At 47.5% G+C, this 16,709-nt stretch overlaps 2 long non-coding RNA genes across 4 annotated transcripts; one reads left to right on the top strand and one right to left on the bottom strand.

The window, feature by feature from the left end:
* Positions 1 to 5,029: 5,029 nt before the first annotated feature.
* On the bottom strand, positions 5,030 to 14,923 carry LOC140917582 (uncharacterized). 3 transcript variants are annotated; one of them, XR_012160907.1, is made up of 3 exons: positions 14,779 to 14,923; positions 11,742 to 11,812; positions 5,030 to 9,225 (listed from the first exon to the last, which is right to left on the bottom strand). It is a non-coding gene; the product is annotated as an uncharacterized lncRNA (long non-coding RNA). The 3 variants fall into 3 exon arrangements; XR_012160908.1 differs by lacking the exon at positions 14,779 to 14,923 and adding an exon at positions 14,562 to 14,661; XR_012160909.1 differs by lacking the exon at positions 14,779 to 14,923 and adding an exon at positions 13,006 to 13,983.
* LOC140917581 (uncharacterized) lies at positions 12,475 to 16,196 on the top strand. The gene is made up of 3 exons (XR_012160906.1): positions 12,475 to 12,613; positions 13,870 to 13,995; positions 15,988 to 16,196. It is a non-coding gene; the product is annotated as an uncharacterized lncRNA (long non-coding RNA).
* Positions 16,197 to 16,709: the final 513 nt, after the last annotated feature.

Genomic DNA, 16,709 nt, shown 5'->3' with positions numbered 1-16,709 from the left:
GCCAGCCTTTCTATCTGATAGATGCAAAGATAGATTTGTCCAAGAAAACTGCTGTAAAAAATGTTTATTAAAGCAACACTTCTCACTCCTTTTATCTCAGGCTCTAGCTCTTCTGTAACTTTCCAGGAAGAACACGCCCCGGGAAACTCTGCATGAGATGCTGCTTGCTCTTCTGCTCTATCTTGCTTGCCTTCTTCCTGGTAAGTGAAGTGATGTCTGTGTCTGATGTTAAAGCAACTTTTGTGACAATAACCATCCAGCAATAATCCCTTTATCAAATGGGCTTAGTTTTCAAGGTTAGCTTGATGAGGTTGTGTGTGTGTGTGTGGATGTTTTGAGGACAGAACTAGTCTACAGTTGTGTGATAGAGAAAAATGTCTTTCGTGCTGTTATTGTTCAACAAATTCTTGTTTTTGCATATTACTCCATGCCTGGAGAATGTAGATTCATAGATTCATAGATATTTAGGTCAGAAGGGACCATTATGATCATCTAGTCTGACCTCCTGCACAATGCAGGCCACAGAATTTCACCCACCACTCCTAAAAAAGACCTCACACCTATATCTGTGCTATTGAAGTCCTCAAATTGTAGTTTGAAGACCTCAAGGAGCAGAGAATCCTCCAGCAAGTGACCCGTGCCCCATGCTACAGAGGAAGGCGAAAAACCTCCAGGGCCTTCCAATCTGCCCTGGAGGAAAATTCCTTCCCGACCCCAAATATGGCGATCAGCTAAACCCTGAGCATATGGGCAAGATTCATCAGCCAGATACTACAGAAAATTCTTTCCCGGGTAACTTGGATCTTACCCCATCTAAAAACCCATCACAGGCCATTGGGCCTATTTACCATGAATATTTAATTACCAAAACCATGTTATCCCATCATACCATCTCCTCCATAAACTTATCGAGTTTAATCTTAAAGCAAGATAGATCTTTTGCCCCCACTACTTCCCTCGGAAGGCTATTCCAAAACTTCACTCCTCTGATGGTTAGAAACCTCCCCCCAGGACCTTCTTTGTCCTCACCGCAGGACCTTCTTCCTGATGGTGTTTGTATTCCTCAGTCCTACAGCAGCACATCCTCACACTCCCAGCTCCTTACATGCCTCTCCCTAACTGAAGGGAGGTCTTTCTTTTTAACCAGGTGCCCTGATTAGCCTGCCTGCCTTAATTGGTTCTAGTAGCTTCCTAATTGGCTCCAAGTGTCCTAATTAGCCTGCTTGCCTTAATTGGTTCTAGCAGCTTCCTGATTGTTCTGGAATAGTCCCTGTTATTTTACCCAGGGGAAAGGGACCTGCTTAATCTGGGGCTAATGTATCCACCTTCCACCACTCTCCTGTAGCTAACTGGCCGGACCCTGTCACAAGCTCCACAGGCGGAGATAGGGGTGTCTGCAGGGGCATTGCCCCCGAAACTATATATGTTGATAAAAAATTACTAATGTTTTCTATGCACCTGTGATTCCTTAAGTGAGGGGCAAAGCCAACTGGAACCCAACTTTCAGAGTAACAGCCGTGTTAGTCTGTATTCACAAAAAGAAAAGGAGTACTTGTGGCACCTTAGAGACTAACCAATTAACTGTCTCCCATATGTCTGCCCCTCACAGCTGGTATCTGTGTGATCGGGATTTGCAGATGATGCAACAATACGCAACTGCCTCATTAGCGGCTAGCTATTTGCAATTGATTTAGAGGACGTGTTACTGTGTAAGTGCTGATACTGCAGTGCAAACAGACACACATGTGAAGAGCTCAGTTACCAACAAGTTCAGGAGTATAGTCCCAAATATTGTAATCTATACATTACAACAAAGAGCGCTCAAATGCATGGCTAGCCTTTCATACAGTTCAGTGCCTCTGGTAGGTGGTACCGCATCTTTGATGCCATCATTGGTACTTCCTCCCATACAGCATGAGCACTACTTTAAAACATTGCAACGAACCTTTTAAAGTTTTAATGTCAAGTGAAATAACTTGATGGCCTTATCAAAAAGCCAGGAAACCTAAAATGGACATTCGGAAGTTTTTTTGTGAAAGTGACCGTGGTACCGTCGGTGCCTGTGCCACAGCAGGATTTCACAGCACTTCCAGCCCAGGCCCTGTCACCACCTGCTTCGGTTCTAGACCCCTTATCATCACAAGTACAGCAAGAGATTAGATGCAGTGAGTATGGGTTCTCTTAGCACAGGTCTGACTGAAGATGGCATGAGAACCTAACTGTTCCCTGCAAAAAAAATCAATGGGCCTATTCAACCACATCTGGCTGGTTTTTGAAGGAGAATGTTTGGGAAGCACAACTGTTCTTTTTCAGTTTTCCATTACGAGAAATTTCCTTCGGTTGAATGGAATATTCAACAAGATGCTGTGTTCTGCTTGCCATGCCGTTGCTTCCACTCTGAGAAGGACTATGTAGATAATTAAGTTAATCAAAAAAGGTGTGCAGAACTGCAAAAAACTCTGAAAAATTGTCTTTTTAACATGCTATTTCCCAGGTTCATGTGAAATGTATGGAAAAGTGGCAATGCTTCAAACACAGTGAAGAAACAAGATCAGTAGCAGTGAAGCTTTCAGCAAGTCATAAAAGTAGTATAGACAGAAACCAGGATTATTTTATAAAGATTTGTGATATTGTCAAGTTATTTTCGAAGCTTGGTTATTATTTCGGGGACATGAGGAGGGAAAGAAATCTAAATTGAAAGGGAATTTTCTTTAATTTTATAATTTCTTTTCAAAGTATGATGCCACTTTCAAGAAAATACAGGCAAATTATTTTAACTACACAAGCCTTATCTTTCAAAATGAAGTGCTAGAGATTTGTGCAGATTTAGTTTGAAAAGAAATGGTATGAGACTGATTTCTTTGCTGTAATTTCAGATGAGGCCAGGTCATTTAAAACAGAGCAGCTTTCAGTTTGTATCTGATATGGTTTGTGTGCTTCATCAATTGCTCACCTTCCTGAAATGCAAATGGCATTTATACTGCAATAAGAAAATCTTTGGAGACCATGATGAAAACAACAAGGAGTCTGGTGGCACCTTAAAGACTAGGGGGGGAGGGATAGCTCAGTGGTTTGAGTAGTGGCCTGCTAAACCCAGGGTTGTGAGTTCAATCTTTGAGGGGGCCATTTAGCGATCGGGGCTAAAAATTGGGGATTGGTCCTGCTTCGAGCAGGGGGTTGGACTAGATGACCTCCTGAGGTCCCTTCCAACCCTGATGTTCTATGATTCTATGATTTGAGCATAAGCTTTTGTGGGTAAAAAACTCACTTCTTCAGATGCATGGAGTGAAAGATACAGATGCAGACATAAATATACTGACACATGAAGAGAAGGGAGTTACCTCACAAGTAGAGAACCAGTGTTGACAGGGCCAATTCGATCAGGGTGGATGTAGTCCACTCTCAACAATAGATGAGGAGGTGTCAATTCCAGGAGAGGCAAAGCTGCTTCTGTAATGAGCCAGCCACTCCCAGTCCCTATTCAAGCCCAAATTAATAGTGTTAAATTTGCAAATGAATTTTAGTTCTGCTGTTTCTCTTTGAAGTCTGTTTCTGAAGTTTTTTTGTTCAAGTATAGCTACTTTCAAACCTGTTATAGAATGTCCAGGAAGATTGAAGTGTTCTCCCACTGGCTTTTGTGTGTTACCATTCCTGATGCCCGATTTTTGTCCATTTATTCTTTTACGTAGGGACTGTCCGGTTTGGCCAATGTACGTGGCAGAGGGGCATTGCTGGCACATGATGGCATATATAACATTAGTAGACATGCAGGTGAATGAGCCTCTGATGGTATGGCTGATGTGGTTGTGTACTCGGATGGTGTCACTAGAGTAGATATGGGGACAGAGTAGGCAACGAGGTTTGCTAATGTACTGATGGGCACTCTTATACACCAAAAATTAAATTAATAGAAGCAAGCGTATTCTGCCTGCCATCACCACCAGTTACGTCTGGGCTATGAAAGTCAAGCTGTATTCACTCTGCATCAAATACATCATCCTTGTCAATAGAGATTGTGGAACAGAATTGGGTGAATACAAGGTGGCGGGGGGGGGGGGGAAGCCAACCCAATATTAATATTCTTGCACATAAAACCTGTTGCTCTGTTTTACAATTATTCACAAACCCTTTTATCAACTTTCATCCACTTGCAGGATCAGGACCTATGTGGACACTCGAGCATGCCTAGAGCCCCACTGAAGTCAGTGGGGTTCAGCTGGGGCACAAATGACAAACCCCCCTTCCATGTGAGTCTGGATGAGGAAGGGTTTATTCTCAGAATGTTCACAGAAAGAAAAGTATCCCGAATTCTAGTGTGAATGATTAATAGATTCCAAGGCTTCTCTGAATTAATTCCTGTTTGAACTGAGCAGATCTTTTAGAAAAGCAGTTGCTGGGTTATTTGTTGGAGTATGTCTGTCTGATCTGTTATGCCACACTCATCGCTGTGGAACAGGAAATGGTTAAACTGGACACCCAAGGTGCAGAGAGAGGCCTGATCCAAAGTCCACTCGAGTCAATGGGAGTCATTCTACTGACTTCAGTTGGCTTTCCCTATGGCCCAACTGCATTGGTCCCAAGAAGCTCAGATTGTATCCACAGGTTCCATTCCCCACTTCCATCCTCATCACACAAAGGCAAATGTGAGGCTGCTTCTCCCTCTCCCATCCCCACAACTCTGGGCAGCTACATGGGAGTGGAGAGATTAGACTCAAGAAGCAAGTGAAAAAGTGGGCAAGCAAGTGGAAATTGCCCATTGAGCTTTCTCCATGAATCTACTGATGTGCCTGATGTCCTGCAGTAATGACTGGTTTAGTAAGGCTGATTCTGCCGTGAGCCAGCATCACACCAGCCCTATAACAGCTTTGAAGAAAGTTTTTAAATTTAAAAGAAAGTTGTTTCCCAAGGAAACTCACCATCCGCTGACGGAGGAGATACCAGGAAACCACGCACCAGAAATAACTTAAACGCTTTCAGTCAGTCAGATCACACAGGGTTGGACTGTGACCCTAGATGCAGCCCTGAACAAAGGGTAGTGAGAAAGCAATGCCAAGTTAGGAGAAGCCCCGGGACGCACTGTGACTCAAAGACACCCCTCTGAGTCACAGTTCTACCCCTGCTTCCTCCTGGCTTCTGGGGAAGGAGAAGGAAATGCAGTAGTTTGCTGCTTTCCTATACCAGCAACAAATTATGATATCCCCTATGCCAGTGAGCGGGTGAGGGAAGTCATGTCGCTGGCCTTTGCCCATCCACAAACTCCTCCCAGTCCAATGTCCAGTTAGACCCATAAGCAGGGTTCTTACTTCCCCTGTATGGGCATGTAGTTAAAGTCACAATTTAGCTGCTAATCAGCATAGATATTTCTTTTAAGACATCTGCTCTTAAACCCAAAGACATGTCCAGCGTGCCCTGCCTTCTCCCTCGCTCATGCTTGAAAATAAAGATTCTTAAATAAACAATTGCAGTGAATTTAGTCCCCATGAACTCGAGCGACAGCCTGGGAGCAGAAGCCCTCAGTGTGGCCACAGAACAGGGAATGATCACGTGATAGATGAATGTAGGGAAGTTCAATGTGGGGGGGACCATCTCATTGCAGTATTGCCAGCCCGAAAGATTTGAAACTCATAAGCCAGGTCCCCCCAAAACCATGAGATTTTTGTAAAAGAACGAATTTGGAGTCTTTTTGTCTTCTCACTTTTGATCCCATAGGGATCATGTTTTCTAGCTTTCCTCTGCAACCATGAAGGTTGGAAATTTACTTTAAGCTCAGATTCTCATACACACGACACCAGGAGTTGGGGCTTTCAGAACACCCAATATCACAAAACTCACGATTATGTCACAGGAACTGGCATGTCTGGAAAGAAATTCTGTTGTCTCCTTGTCTGTCTAGGGTCTAACGCTAACTATCTTGTATGCACTGTGTCTTTGATCTGAAAGTCAGACTGTGTCTCCTCTCTGCAACATACTTCTCAATTTAGGAGCAGAGTTGGGTGAGTGCAGCAAAATAAAAATTCTGGCAAATAAGATGTGCCTTTTCTTGATCTCATTTTGATTCCTTTATTTAAATCTGGGCATTCCTACCCTTTGGTGAAGTCCAAAAGGCAGTTTGGTAGTTCAGTGTGGGGAAAAGTTGTATGGCTGTTACCCATGTTGTGCAGAGCCTTTGGACAAGCAGAAGATTTGCCCTCCCAACTGGGAGATCAGGTAACTGCTTTCAGCTCTCCAGGGGCGGCAGATCCAGGAACTCCAGTGCACTTCTTTGCATCTGCACTTAGGGCTCAATCGTGCTCCCACTGAAGCCAATGACAAAGCTCCCACTGGCTTGCACTGTCTAGGATCAGCCCTTTAGAGAAAGGTTTAAGCTCTGTGATGGCCCAGAGCCTTCGCTGTTAGCTGCATTTACCTGAGTAATTTGAGGAGTAATACCAGGAGAAATAGCAGCTGTAAAATGCATCACACTGTACTATGCCGTGTTGTTGCAGCTTGGTCAGTCCCAAGATATTAGAGAAACAAGGAGGGTGAGGTCATATCTTTTACTGTGTATCTCAAAAGCTCATCTCTCTCACCAACAGAAGTTGGCCCACTAAAAGGTATCACCTCACCCACCTTGTCTCACCCTGTACTGACAGCTGTGCTAAAAATAAAAATTCCCCACAGGGGGTCAGTGGAGTAGCAGCACCCAACTATTGTTGGCATATTCTATACCAGGGTGGCCAAACTTACTGACCCTCCGAGCCACATCCAACAATCTTCCAAAGTTTGAGAGCCAGGGCACACCTACCGGGGCTCGGCGCTTCAGCACTGCTCTTGCTGAAGGCTCGAGCCCTGGCTGCCACATCCCATGGGTCTGTGGCCCCAAAACACCCCTCCCTGCTGGGCAGAAGCCCCTACTCCACCACCCCGCTGCAAGGCAGAGGTCCTGAGGTCTGTTCCCTGTCCCTGCAGTCTGGTAGGTGGAGAATGGGGGTGGGGTTCTGCGAGCCACACTTTATCTGTAAAAGATCCGCATGCGGCTTGTGAGCCACGATTTGGCCACCCCTGTTCTAGACCTTCTCAGATGCTAAGCCCTAGGAACACTGGGCATGATGTGACATTTATCTCCCTTCCCTTGTCTTTGTATATTGCTCTGGCCCCAGCACAGTATCAACTCCACTCCTTGGTGCATGAGGTGCTGACAGCCACTTGCCCACCATTTGCCCTTTGCAGAGTCTGAAAGGTTGGCCCTTGTTGTCAGAGCCAGGAAGTGAGATCAGTTCTGAGAAACACGGGTTGCAAAATGGCCATTGCCTTGGGTATGCAGAGGAGGAAAGGCAAAAGAGGTGTTGATGCCAAAAAGGAAACAAGAGGTGTGAAGCCACATGTCACTTGAACAGGAGTAGGGTTATGTGCTTCTTGAAACGGCTTCCAGAGTGACCAAGTTAGGGGACTTAGTGCCATGCAGGCACATCCTATACAGGCAAAAAGCAGCAATGGCTAGACTCTGAGCGGCCCTTGTGCACAGGGTGCTCAACAAGTTTTTCCTCTTGCATGGCTGCTATGGAGCACAGGGGATGCTCTTTCCTGCTTCTAGTGGGGAGCAGAGTGCTGAGAAAGGGGGCAGCAGGGTGGGGTCTAGGACTGTGGGCCTGCACTGATTTCCATCTGTTTAATTCAGAGAATCTGGACACAGATCTTTCCTCTGTTCCGTATTTATAATTACTGCAGCTGCTTTGACTTGGGATCTGCAAGTCACGTGCAAAGCAGTTGAAAGGCTTGCCTAATTTTGTGACAGCTTCTGTAAATGTCTCTGCTGAAAAGCAGTTGTGCCACTTCTTGCGTTGCTCCTCCTCAGTCAGCAACAGTACTGCAGAGAGAATATTTTCCCATTACTCCATGGTGGAATCAAAGCACTGTCACAAGTGCAACAAGATCCGGTTGAACTCAATGCTGAGCTACAACCAGGGACAAATGTTGGTGTCCAGAGCAATGTGGAGTATTTGCATTGCATTTACATTCACGTTAATTAGGTGGAGTTAAATGGCAGCCAATTATCTCAAGTTACAGCAGGGATTAAAAACTCCAGTCTAGACAGGGCTACACAGACACTGAAAATATGGTGCTCTCTCTTCTGTCAGTTTTAATTCTTGGGCATTTAAAACATACCTAAATATCTTTATTAGGTGCTTTTAGGAAAGGAGAAGCTCATTCCATGCTCTTCCCCATCTGTCTTAGCTATTTCTAAGGCATATCTCACCGTGGTATCTGTCTTTCTGAGCTGGTCACATGTCTGGTCCTAGATTTGCTACAGCAAAAGAAAACACACCTGAATCAGTATGAGATCGGGACACACTGTGGCTTCGGTATCTAGCTCGAGATCTTGCTGTCAAAGGTTAGAATAGCTCAGCAGGTGGATGAGGTGATTTCAAACAGTTTCCCCTTCTCTAACATGGTCTTCAGCCCAACAGTGCAGCAGTCATTGGATCATAATGGCGAGCAAACCTGCTGGGCAAGGAAAGCATGATGGTGGGCTTAGAAGAGCTTCCTCTTAAATCCCCCCAGTTTTTTCACTGGAGCAAACATTTCACTGTCACGCTCCAAAATTTTTGACTCCCTGCTTTTCTTCCTATGCACCTCAGAATAAACACTGGGCTGGCTGCTCTTCTGACTCCAGAGTCCCACCCTTCATGGCAGTTGTGTACACTCAGCTGGAGTTGTGCACATACAAACGATGAGGTGATTGGGCTCTGGGTTAATGATCGAGTTCCCCATTTCTGAAGGAGGCCCAGGCGAGGGTAGTCCTTGCCAATGCACCCCAGAGCACTGATAATATTCCTCCTTCCAACACGGCTTCTGACTTCTTTGAGCAACATGTGAGTTAACTTCTGGCCACCTTTCCAGCACGACTAATGCTGTTCTGCTTGACTTCTTCTCCTCAGAGGTCACGATGCACCAAAAGACTAAAGAAGTCTATTGGCACTTCAACACCACACTACTGCTGATGGGGACCAATCTGAACACTTCTTCGGTCTTTAACGTGGAGTGGTGTGCACAGCTGAACAGGAACGAAGAGGTCTCCATTCTAACATACTCACCCAGCTCCAAGAACATCTATATTAATGAAAGTTACAAGAAGAGAGTTGTCTTTTCTCATACGAACTTTTCCTTGACGATTCATTGTGTGACTTTCAGTGACGAAGGAGTCTATACACTGACCATCCAGCTGCTTGACAGGCAGCAACAGATCTACAAGTCAAGAGTCACAGTGATCAGTAAGTGGCCTTTTGTAAAATCCATGGCAGCCCAAGTTGCATGAGCCACCTCCGCTGATTAGACAGTGACAAATTTCCAGTGCACACACCTGCCCTCATTTGATTAGAAAAGGCTGAAGTGGGCAAAGGGAGGTATGCAAGAGAACGTACAGAGAACTGATAAACTGGTTCTGTTTAAAGCCAGTTTATTGACCATGGAGACTAACAACAGACGAAAGGGTGGCCCTGTGGTTAAGGCACTGCACTGGGACTCAGGACAATTCCTGCCTCTCCTACATATAAAATGGGGATAATATTAATACTTGCTCTTTCCCACCCTTTGTTTATTGTGTCTATTTGAAGCATCTTTACTATGTGTTTGCATAATGGCAAGCACAATGAGGCCCTGATCATGGCTAGGCCATCTAGGGGCTGCTACGAATACTGTACAAAAATGAATACCTGAACCCAGCCTGTTACTGAGGTCTATAAGACTCTGGTGCTTGACAATGCAGTATAAATGGGGTAGGGAGGAGGGAGGATATGGTTTAAAGAAAACACGTCCAAATGTAAAAAGATCAGAAGGTTTTCTTTAGGAAGCAAGGAGAAGCCAAATCCTGTTCAGAGAGAATGTGTGTGTGTGTGTGTGTGGAGAATGTTCTAAAAGAGTGAATTCTAAAGCAACCCTGTGGAACCTTCATGAACAGTGAATTCTGAATTTGTGGTCACAAATATTTGCACCAGAAAATTCTAACAGTTATGGTCATCCAATCTTGGAACAGGTGCATACCATATATCAGTCCAATCAAAATGGGTCAAATTTTGAATGTCAAGTAGTGAATGCTCACAATGAACTGCTTATAGAAGAGCTACAGACCAAGAATTATCACTGAAAAAATACAGAAATTCAGTATTAATGTAGCCAAAACCCCTGAACCCTGCTCCCATAGCAATACCATGAGACAATCAGAAACCTATACTATCATATCCATCCATGGCAAATATTATCATCTGATCAGTGACCACAAAAAACTAGAATGACTTAATCTTAATCATAGAGTGGTTGGGTCACTTTTCAGCCTTCTTCACAGTCAAACCCAGTGCACTTCAAATAATTGTATGATTTCTTGACAGGCAAATGGCAAAATAAAAGCAGTCATACACCACTTTTCCCTGATCCTACAAAACGCCAAGAGCACACAGCACCTTGCAGAAGGTACTCAGCACCAAACAGCATTGGGCTCCAATTCCACAAGGCAGATAATCACCCACAGACACAACATGTATCCATATACAAACCTCACATGCCCAGATCCTGAAACTGCAGCACTTAGATGAAAAGGGCAAAGAATAACATGTGACAAACCATCATGCTTAATATCAGAGGCATGATTGTATGTAACAGATTAATAAGCCAAAGTTGTGTGGTGCACTGTCATAGGGCAGAACTTCTCCCCAGCTTCCAAGCATGCCCAGTCCGCTTTAAGAAGGTTTATTGTCCAAACAAAGCAAATTAAACAAAGAGAAACCGTCCCTTAGCTCACCCTTTGTCTTTGGGTTTCACAGACACCTGTCCCAGGGTCTCTGGTGATCCTGCTTTTTGCAGTTTCCCAGTTCCAGCCAGCTCTTTCTGGAGCACCTGGCTGCTTGCTCCAGGGACCCACCACAGCAGTTAGTTCTACTCCACTGTGGCTTCTCTCTCCCAGGCACTGCCTGTCCCAAGCACTTCTCCCCTTCCTGCCCTCTGGAAGGGGAGTATAGCGCCAGGTGTTGCCTCACCCACTTTTAATTCACTCAGCTGGGCCCACCTGCTCTGACATAGGAGCACTGGGTCTGCTCTACTCACAGGGACCATCTACCCTGTGATGTGTACGTTTTTGATACGTTGCATGCAAAGGGAATAAATAGTCTCTATATTGGCAGAGTTAATGTAGCTTGGTGCCTTAACTGGGGATTTCCAGATAGTCAAAGGTTTGAGTTTCTTGTAAATTTAAACTTAATGGATAATAGACTTTCAAATCATTGATATGTACCTACAACCAGAGCTGGTTGGAAAACCTTTTTCCCATCCTGTGAATATTTTCAAAAGTTCACCTTTTTTCCCCATCTTGAATTGGGATGAAAAGTTGAAATCTCAAAAATATTAATGAACCCAAATCTGATTTTTGTTTCCATTTTGGGCCAGTTGAAAGGTTTTGTTTTGAATTTGACATTTTAAAAAAACCTCTTTCCCAGTCTAATTTGCTTCAATTTCTAAATAAAAAATTATTTTGAACCAGAAAACGGGAAATTCTTGCTTTGAAAACATCAGTGAAAGCATTTCTGATGAACAACTTTTCATGAAACGTATTCTGCCCAGCTCTAAAGTAGAGACTAGAATGCAGATTTGTTATGCAAAGCAGTGAGGCTTTGCGGGAATGTACATAATGTTACCCACAGTCCCTTGCTTTCCCCATTACTGTGTTTGGAGGTCACCATAACTTGACAGCTCCTCTTGTGGTTTTTCAGTACCTGTGTCGAATGTGCACATCACCAGACAGACATCTGCTCCTCATCAGGGGAAAAACATCACCTTGAATTGCCTGGGGACAGAAGGAAATGCCATATCTTACTCGTGGCAGAAATGCAACCAGCCTTTGCCAATTGGAAACCGCACCATCCTGTCTAAGGACAACGCATCCCTGACCCTCATTAACATACAGCAATCCGACATTGGGAACTACAGATGTGTGGCCCAGAATGTACTCAGCTCTGGGCATAAAGACTTCATCCTGCAGCTCTGTGCTGAGACTGGTAAGAGGGAAACTCATTATGAATTATTGTTATCATAATTCTAACCTATGCTATGACATAGAGATCGAAAGCAGCAAACAAAGACCTATGCTATCACTTCTTGAAACCTATCTGTGTTTCAGACACTAGGTGGGCACAGACACAGGTGCTGGCTTTTATTTTTCCCAGTGGGTGCTCCATAGGGTGACCACATGTCCGGTTTTTGACTGGGTGCCTAGCAGCTCCAGTCAGCACCGCCATCCGGGCCATTAAAAGTCCAGTCGACGGTGGTGCAGAGCTAAGGCAGGCTAGTCGCTACCTGTCCTGGATCCGCCCTGTGCCTCAGACGCAGCTAGCAGGTCCAGCTCCTAGGCGAGGGGGCCACAGAGCTCCATATGCTGACCCCCACCCCAAGCACCAGCTCCGCACTCCCATTGGCCGGGAACCGTGGCCAATGGGAGCTGCAGGGGCAGTGCCTGAGGGTGAGAGCAGCGCGCAGAGCCGTTTCCCGCACCGTCGCTTAGGAGTCGGATCTGCTGGCCTCTTCCGGGGTGCAAGCACAGTGCCAGACAGAAAGGGAACTTGCCATAGCTCCCCAGCAGCCACCCAAGGTAAGCCTGTGCCCCAACCCCAAGCCCCAACCCTAGCCCTGAGCCCCCACAAACCTGGAGCCCCCTCCTGCAACGAACCTCCTCTTCCCCTGCCCCACCCCAGAACCCGCACCCCCAGCCAGAACCCTCACCCCCTCCCGCACCACAACCGCCTGCCCCAGCCTGGAGCCCCCTCCCACACCTGAATCCCTCATTTCTGGTGCCACCCCCTCCCGCATCCCCAGTTAGAGCCCTCACCCCCCCCCACACACACCCCACCCCCTGCCCCAGCCCAGAGCCTCCTCCCACACCCTGAACCCCTCTGTTCCCCCAGCCTGGAGCCCCCTCCTGCGCCCCAAACCCCTCATCCCCAGCCCCACCCCAGAGCCCGCACCCCCAGCCAGAGCCCTCACCCACTCCTGCACCCCAATCTCCTGCTCCAGCCCAGTGAAAGTGAGTGCGGGTGGGGGAGAGCAAGTCACTGAGGGAGGGGGAATGTACTAAGCCGGGGAACAGGGCCTCGGGGAAGGGGCAGGGCTAGGGTATTTGGTTTTGTGAGATTAGAAAGTTGGCAACCCTAGTGCTCCACTCCGCTGGGCTCCAAGGCCCTCCCCGCTCCGCCCCTTCCCTGAGGCCCCTCCTTTGCCCTGCCTCCTCTGGCCCCCACTTTGCCCCCTCTTCCCAAGGCCCTGCCCTCACTCTGCCTCTTAACACACTTGAGCATTCACACTGCACTGTAAACCTCGGTATACAATTTCTGGACCTGGGTCTCACAACCATGCTAATGTATGCATACTGCACGACACAGATCTTCTGACTCAGGTCTGCAGCTTGAACTGCGTCCACACTGCAAAATGACAGGGCTTGGACCAAGTCCCAGTGGGACTCAGGCTCTGACCCACCCCTCTTAGCAGGGTTTCCGGACCCAGGTCCTGAGTGCTTGCAGACCTGAATCAGACTGATTTCTGTGTGCCTGGAAGCATGGCTCACCCTCAAACCTATGTCAGAGCCCGGGCTTAGTGTGCAGTGTAGACTTACTCTCTGGGGCCCTGAAGAGGGAAAATAGGGGAGGCTTGCAGCAAAGGGAACTCTGGCCATGAGGGACTGCTCATGAAGTGGCAAACCGGTTACAGTTTCTCTCTCACACACCCCCCAAAAAACCCAGGTGTCACTGCAACCACAAGGTTCAAACCTGGAGACATTTTTGTGAAGCACTTTGGATCATTTACCCTGAAGATGTTTTGTTTGCATTCTGTGTTTCTGTCAACCCTAACCAGGTGTCTCACCCTGGTGGAGCTATGGCATTTACGGGTACCCTGGCTATCTGGGCTACGCTATTGTCATCTTCTACATCTTCAGCTGGGTGAAAAGGACCAGGAAAAGCAGCTCCAAAGGCCAGTCAGGTACCAGTACCTCCACCTTGCCCCTCAACTGCTAAGCTTCCCTCCCCTTTGCCTTCCATCAGCCATTACAAGGCTTGCATAGAAGCATCTGTGTGCAAAGAAAAGTGTAATTAGATATTCCTGATGCAGTCATTTTTTTCTTTTCTAAGGAGCCAATGCAGGGACTGGTTACACTTTAACTTGCCAAATAAATGCAGATTTTTGAAGTTTCAGCAATGCCTTTCACCATGCACGCTGGAGGTGAGGCACAAGGCTGATAGGAAAGCGATGAAAAACGCTGCTCCCACGGGGAATCAGGGAAGCATTCTGATTTGGAGGTGTTTTTACCCTGCTTTGCACAAGCCGCAAGGCTGCGGAGAGGAGGCCCATAGCCAGCACAGTTGAAACACAAGGATAATGCTGATAACCAGAGAACAGTTAACGCAAGTTAAAAAAAAAATGCAGGAAGAGGAAACCCACAGCCCAGGTCTTAGTCCCATGACTGTGGGCGTGTAAAGCCTCACTTCCCACAGCCATTTGCCACTTCTGCCTCCCAAGCACTTCTTCATAGTTCACCCCCTGAGCACCTGTGTTTAGCTGAGGGTTAACTTCTTCTTCCCTGAGCAGAGTCCCACATCCAGGGCCGGCGCTAGGATTTTTGCCGCCCCAAGCAAAAAAAGTTTTGGCCGCCCCGCTTTTTTTTTCGTGCCCCCCTCCCGGGTTCCGCCCCTTCCCCGGCCCCGCCTCCAACCCGTGGCGTGCCGCATTCCCCCTCCCCCCCCCCGCCGTCCTGCCCCAGCTCACCTCCGCTCCCCTGAACGCGCCGCCGCTCCGCTTCCCCCCCCCCAGGCGAGGGAGCGGCGGCGCGTTCACGGGAGCAGGGAGAGCGGCGGCGCGTTCGCGGGCGCAGGAAGTAACTGGGGTAGAGAAACCTCCGCTCCACCGCCGCCCCCTCCCGCGAGCGCGCCGCCCCCTCCCGCGAGCGCGCCGCCCCCTCCCGCGAGCGCGCCGCCCCCTCCCGCGAGCGCGCCGCCCCCTCCCGCGAGCGCGCCGCCCCCTCCCGCGAGCGCGCCGCCGCTCGGCTTCTCTTCCCTCCCAGGCTTGCCGCGCCCAACCGCGGCAGCCTGGGAAGGAGGGAGCGGGGAGAAGCGGAGCGTCGGCGGCGCGCTCAGGGGAGCTGGGGCGGCGGGGGCCGGAATGCCGCCCCTGGAAATGTGCCGCCCCAAGAGTGCCTAGAGCCGGCCCTGCCCACATCCTATCTTTCCCAGCCATTCAGGAAGGGCCGGGCTCCACCGCAGTACCTCAAGAGAGCTAATGCTAGGAAGCAGGTTTTATCTAAAATGTGCAAAACATCTGCCACGAAGTTGCAAAACTGCCCAAATCAGGAGTCTCTGTGCCTTCTGCTACACACACAAGGGTGGAGCAGAGCGCTGAGAAATGCCCACTTTACGCTCCTGAGTAAAAAGTGGTTTTGAAATGTGCCGTTCAAAATTGAAACCTCTGCATGTTTCAGATGCAGAAACAGCCACTTTTCAAATGTTGTAGACTTTTTTCAGGGCATCAAATACAAATCTCTGGAGAGGGAGACTTGGTAGATTTAAAATCCCCCGAATTGCTGCGGATTACCATCCTGGATAGCTTTATTCCCCATCCTGCTGCTGGCAAGCCTTTCATATGACAGGAGGTGCCAGGGAGGGGCAGAGCAGCCATGACACAGATACACTTTTACACTCTGCTCCATACCAGCCGCAGATATTCCAGCGCACTCCTTACCCCGCTGGTTCTGCTACCACCTCTGGAGCAAACAAGAAGTTGATGGTAGGGTTCACTCTGGTATTTAATAAGCCCCTTTCCTCAGGTTTTGGCCATATCTGGTTATCAAATGTGATGGTAGTGCTATCACTTTTTCATGATCTGCCTCGAAGCTCACCTGGTATCACACATAGAAGCTGCTTGATCCATGCAGAGTCATCTTGGAGACTCATGTTGTTTTATTTTCTGCTTTTTAAACAGATACCATTTATGAAAACACGACTTTTGAAACACCCCCCACAAACAGCTGTAAAAGAGTTCCCCCTGTCTACATAAAATACGTCAAGAAGTAATCTTAAAGGGTAGGAGAAAGACTGGTTTCTATTCAGAGTGGCTTTGTTTTATTATGTGTACAAAATACTCAGCCTGTCCTGCTAGTGTGCACGTCCCAGTGTTGATGGGAAGAGATGGCTTCAGAAAGAAAGAAAGAAAGAAAGAAAGAAAGAAAGAAAGAAAGAAAGAAAGAGCTCTACAGATGGAGTAAAACTGCCTTTGTGCACACTAGCTGCATGCACCTGTCTACCTACCTGTGGTACTTACATGAACTCCTGCTTCCAAAGTATCTGAGCACATGACAATCTTTAATTATTTACTTCGCCTCGCAACACCCATTGGTTTCCCTATTTTACAGGCGGGGAACTGAGATGCTAAGTGACTTGCCCCAGATCACACAGAGTCTGTGGGTTTGTCTACACCATGCAGCTTTTAGCGACAAGGCTGTGTCGACACAGCCTTGTTGCTAAAAGTCAGCGTGTGTAAATGCTCTTTTTCAGTACTTTGTCAGCACTTTACGTCCAGCCCAGTGAGTGCTCCTGCCGACAAAGCTGCGTTCACACTGCCACTTGCGTCGGCAAAACTTTTGTCTTTCACTGGGGGGGGGGCTTTTCCAAGTACCCATGAAAGACAAAATGTTGTCAACAACT

The sequence above is a fragment of the Lepidochelys kempii genome, chromosome 9, assembly GCF_965140265.1.
Source record: "Lepidochelys kempii isolate rLepKem1 chromosome 9, rLepKem1.hap2, whole genome shotgun sequence".
Lineage (NCBI taxonomy): Eukaryota > Metazoa > Chordata > Testudines > Cheloniidae > Lepidochelys > Lepidochelys kempii.
The sequence above is the reverse complement of the archived record's forward strand: the minus strand, read 5'-3'. Positions and strand labels throughout refer to the sequence as shown.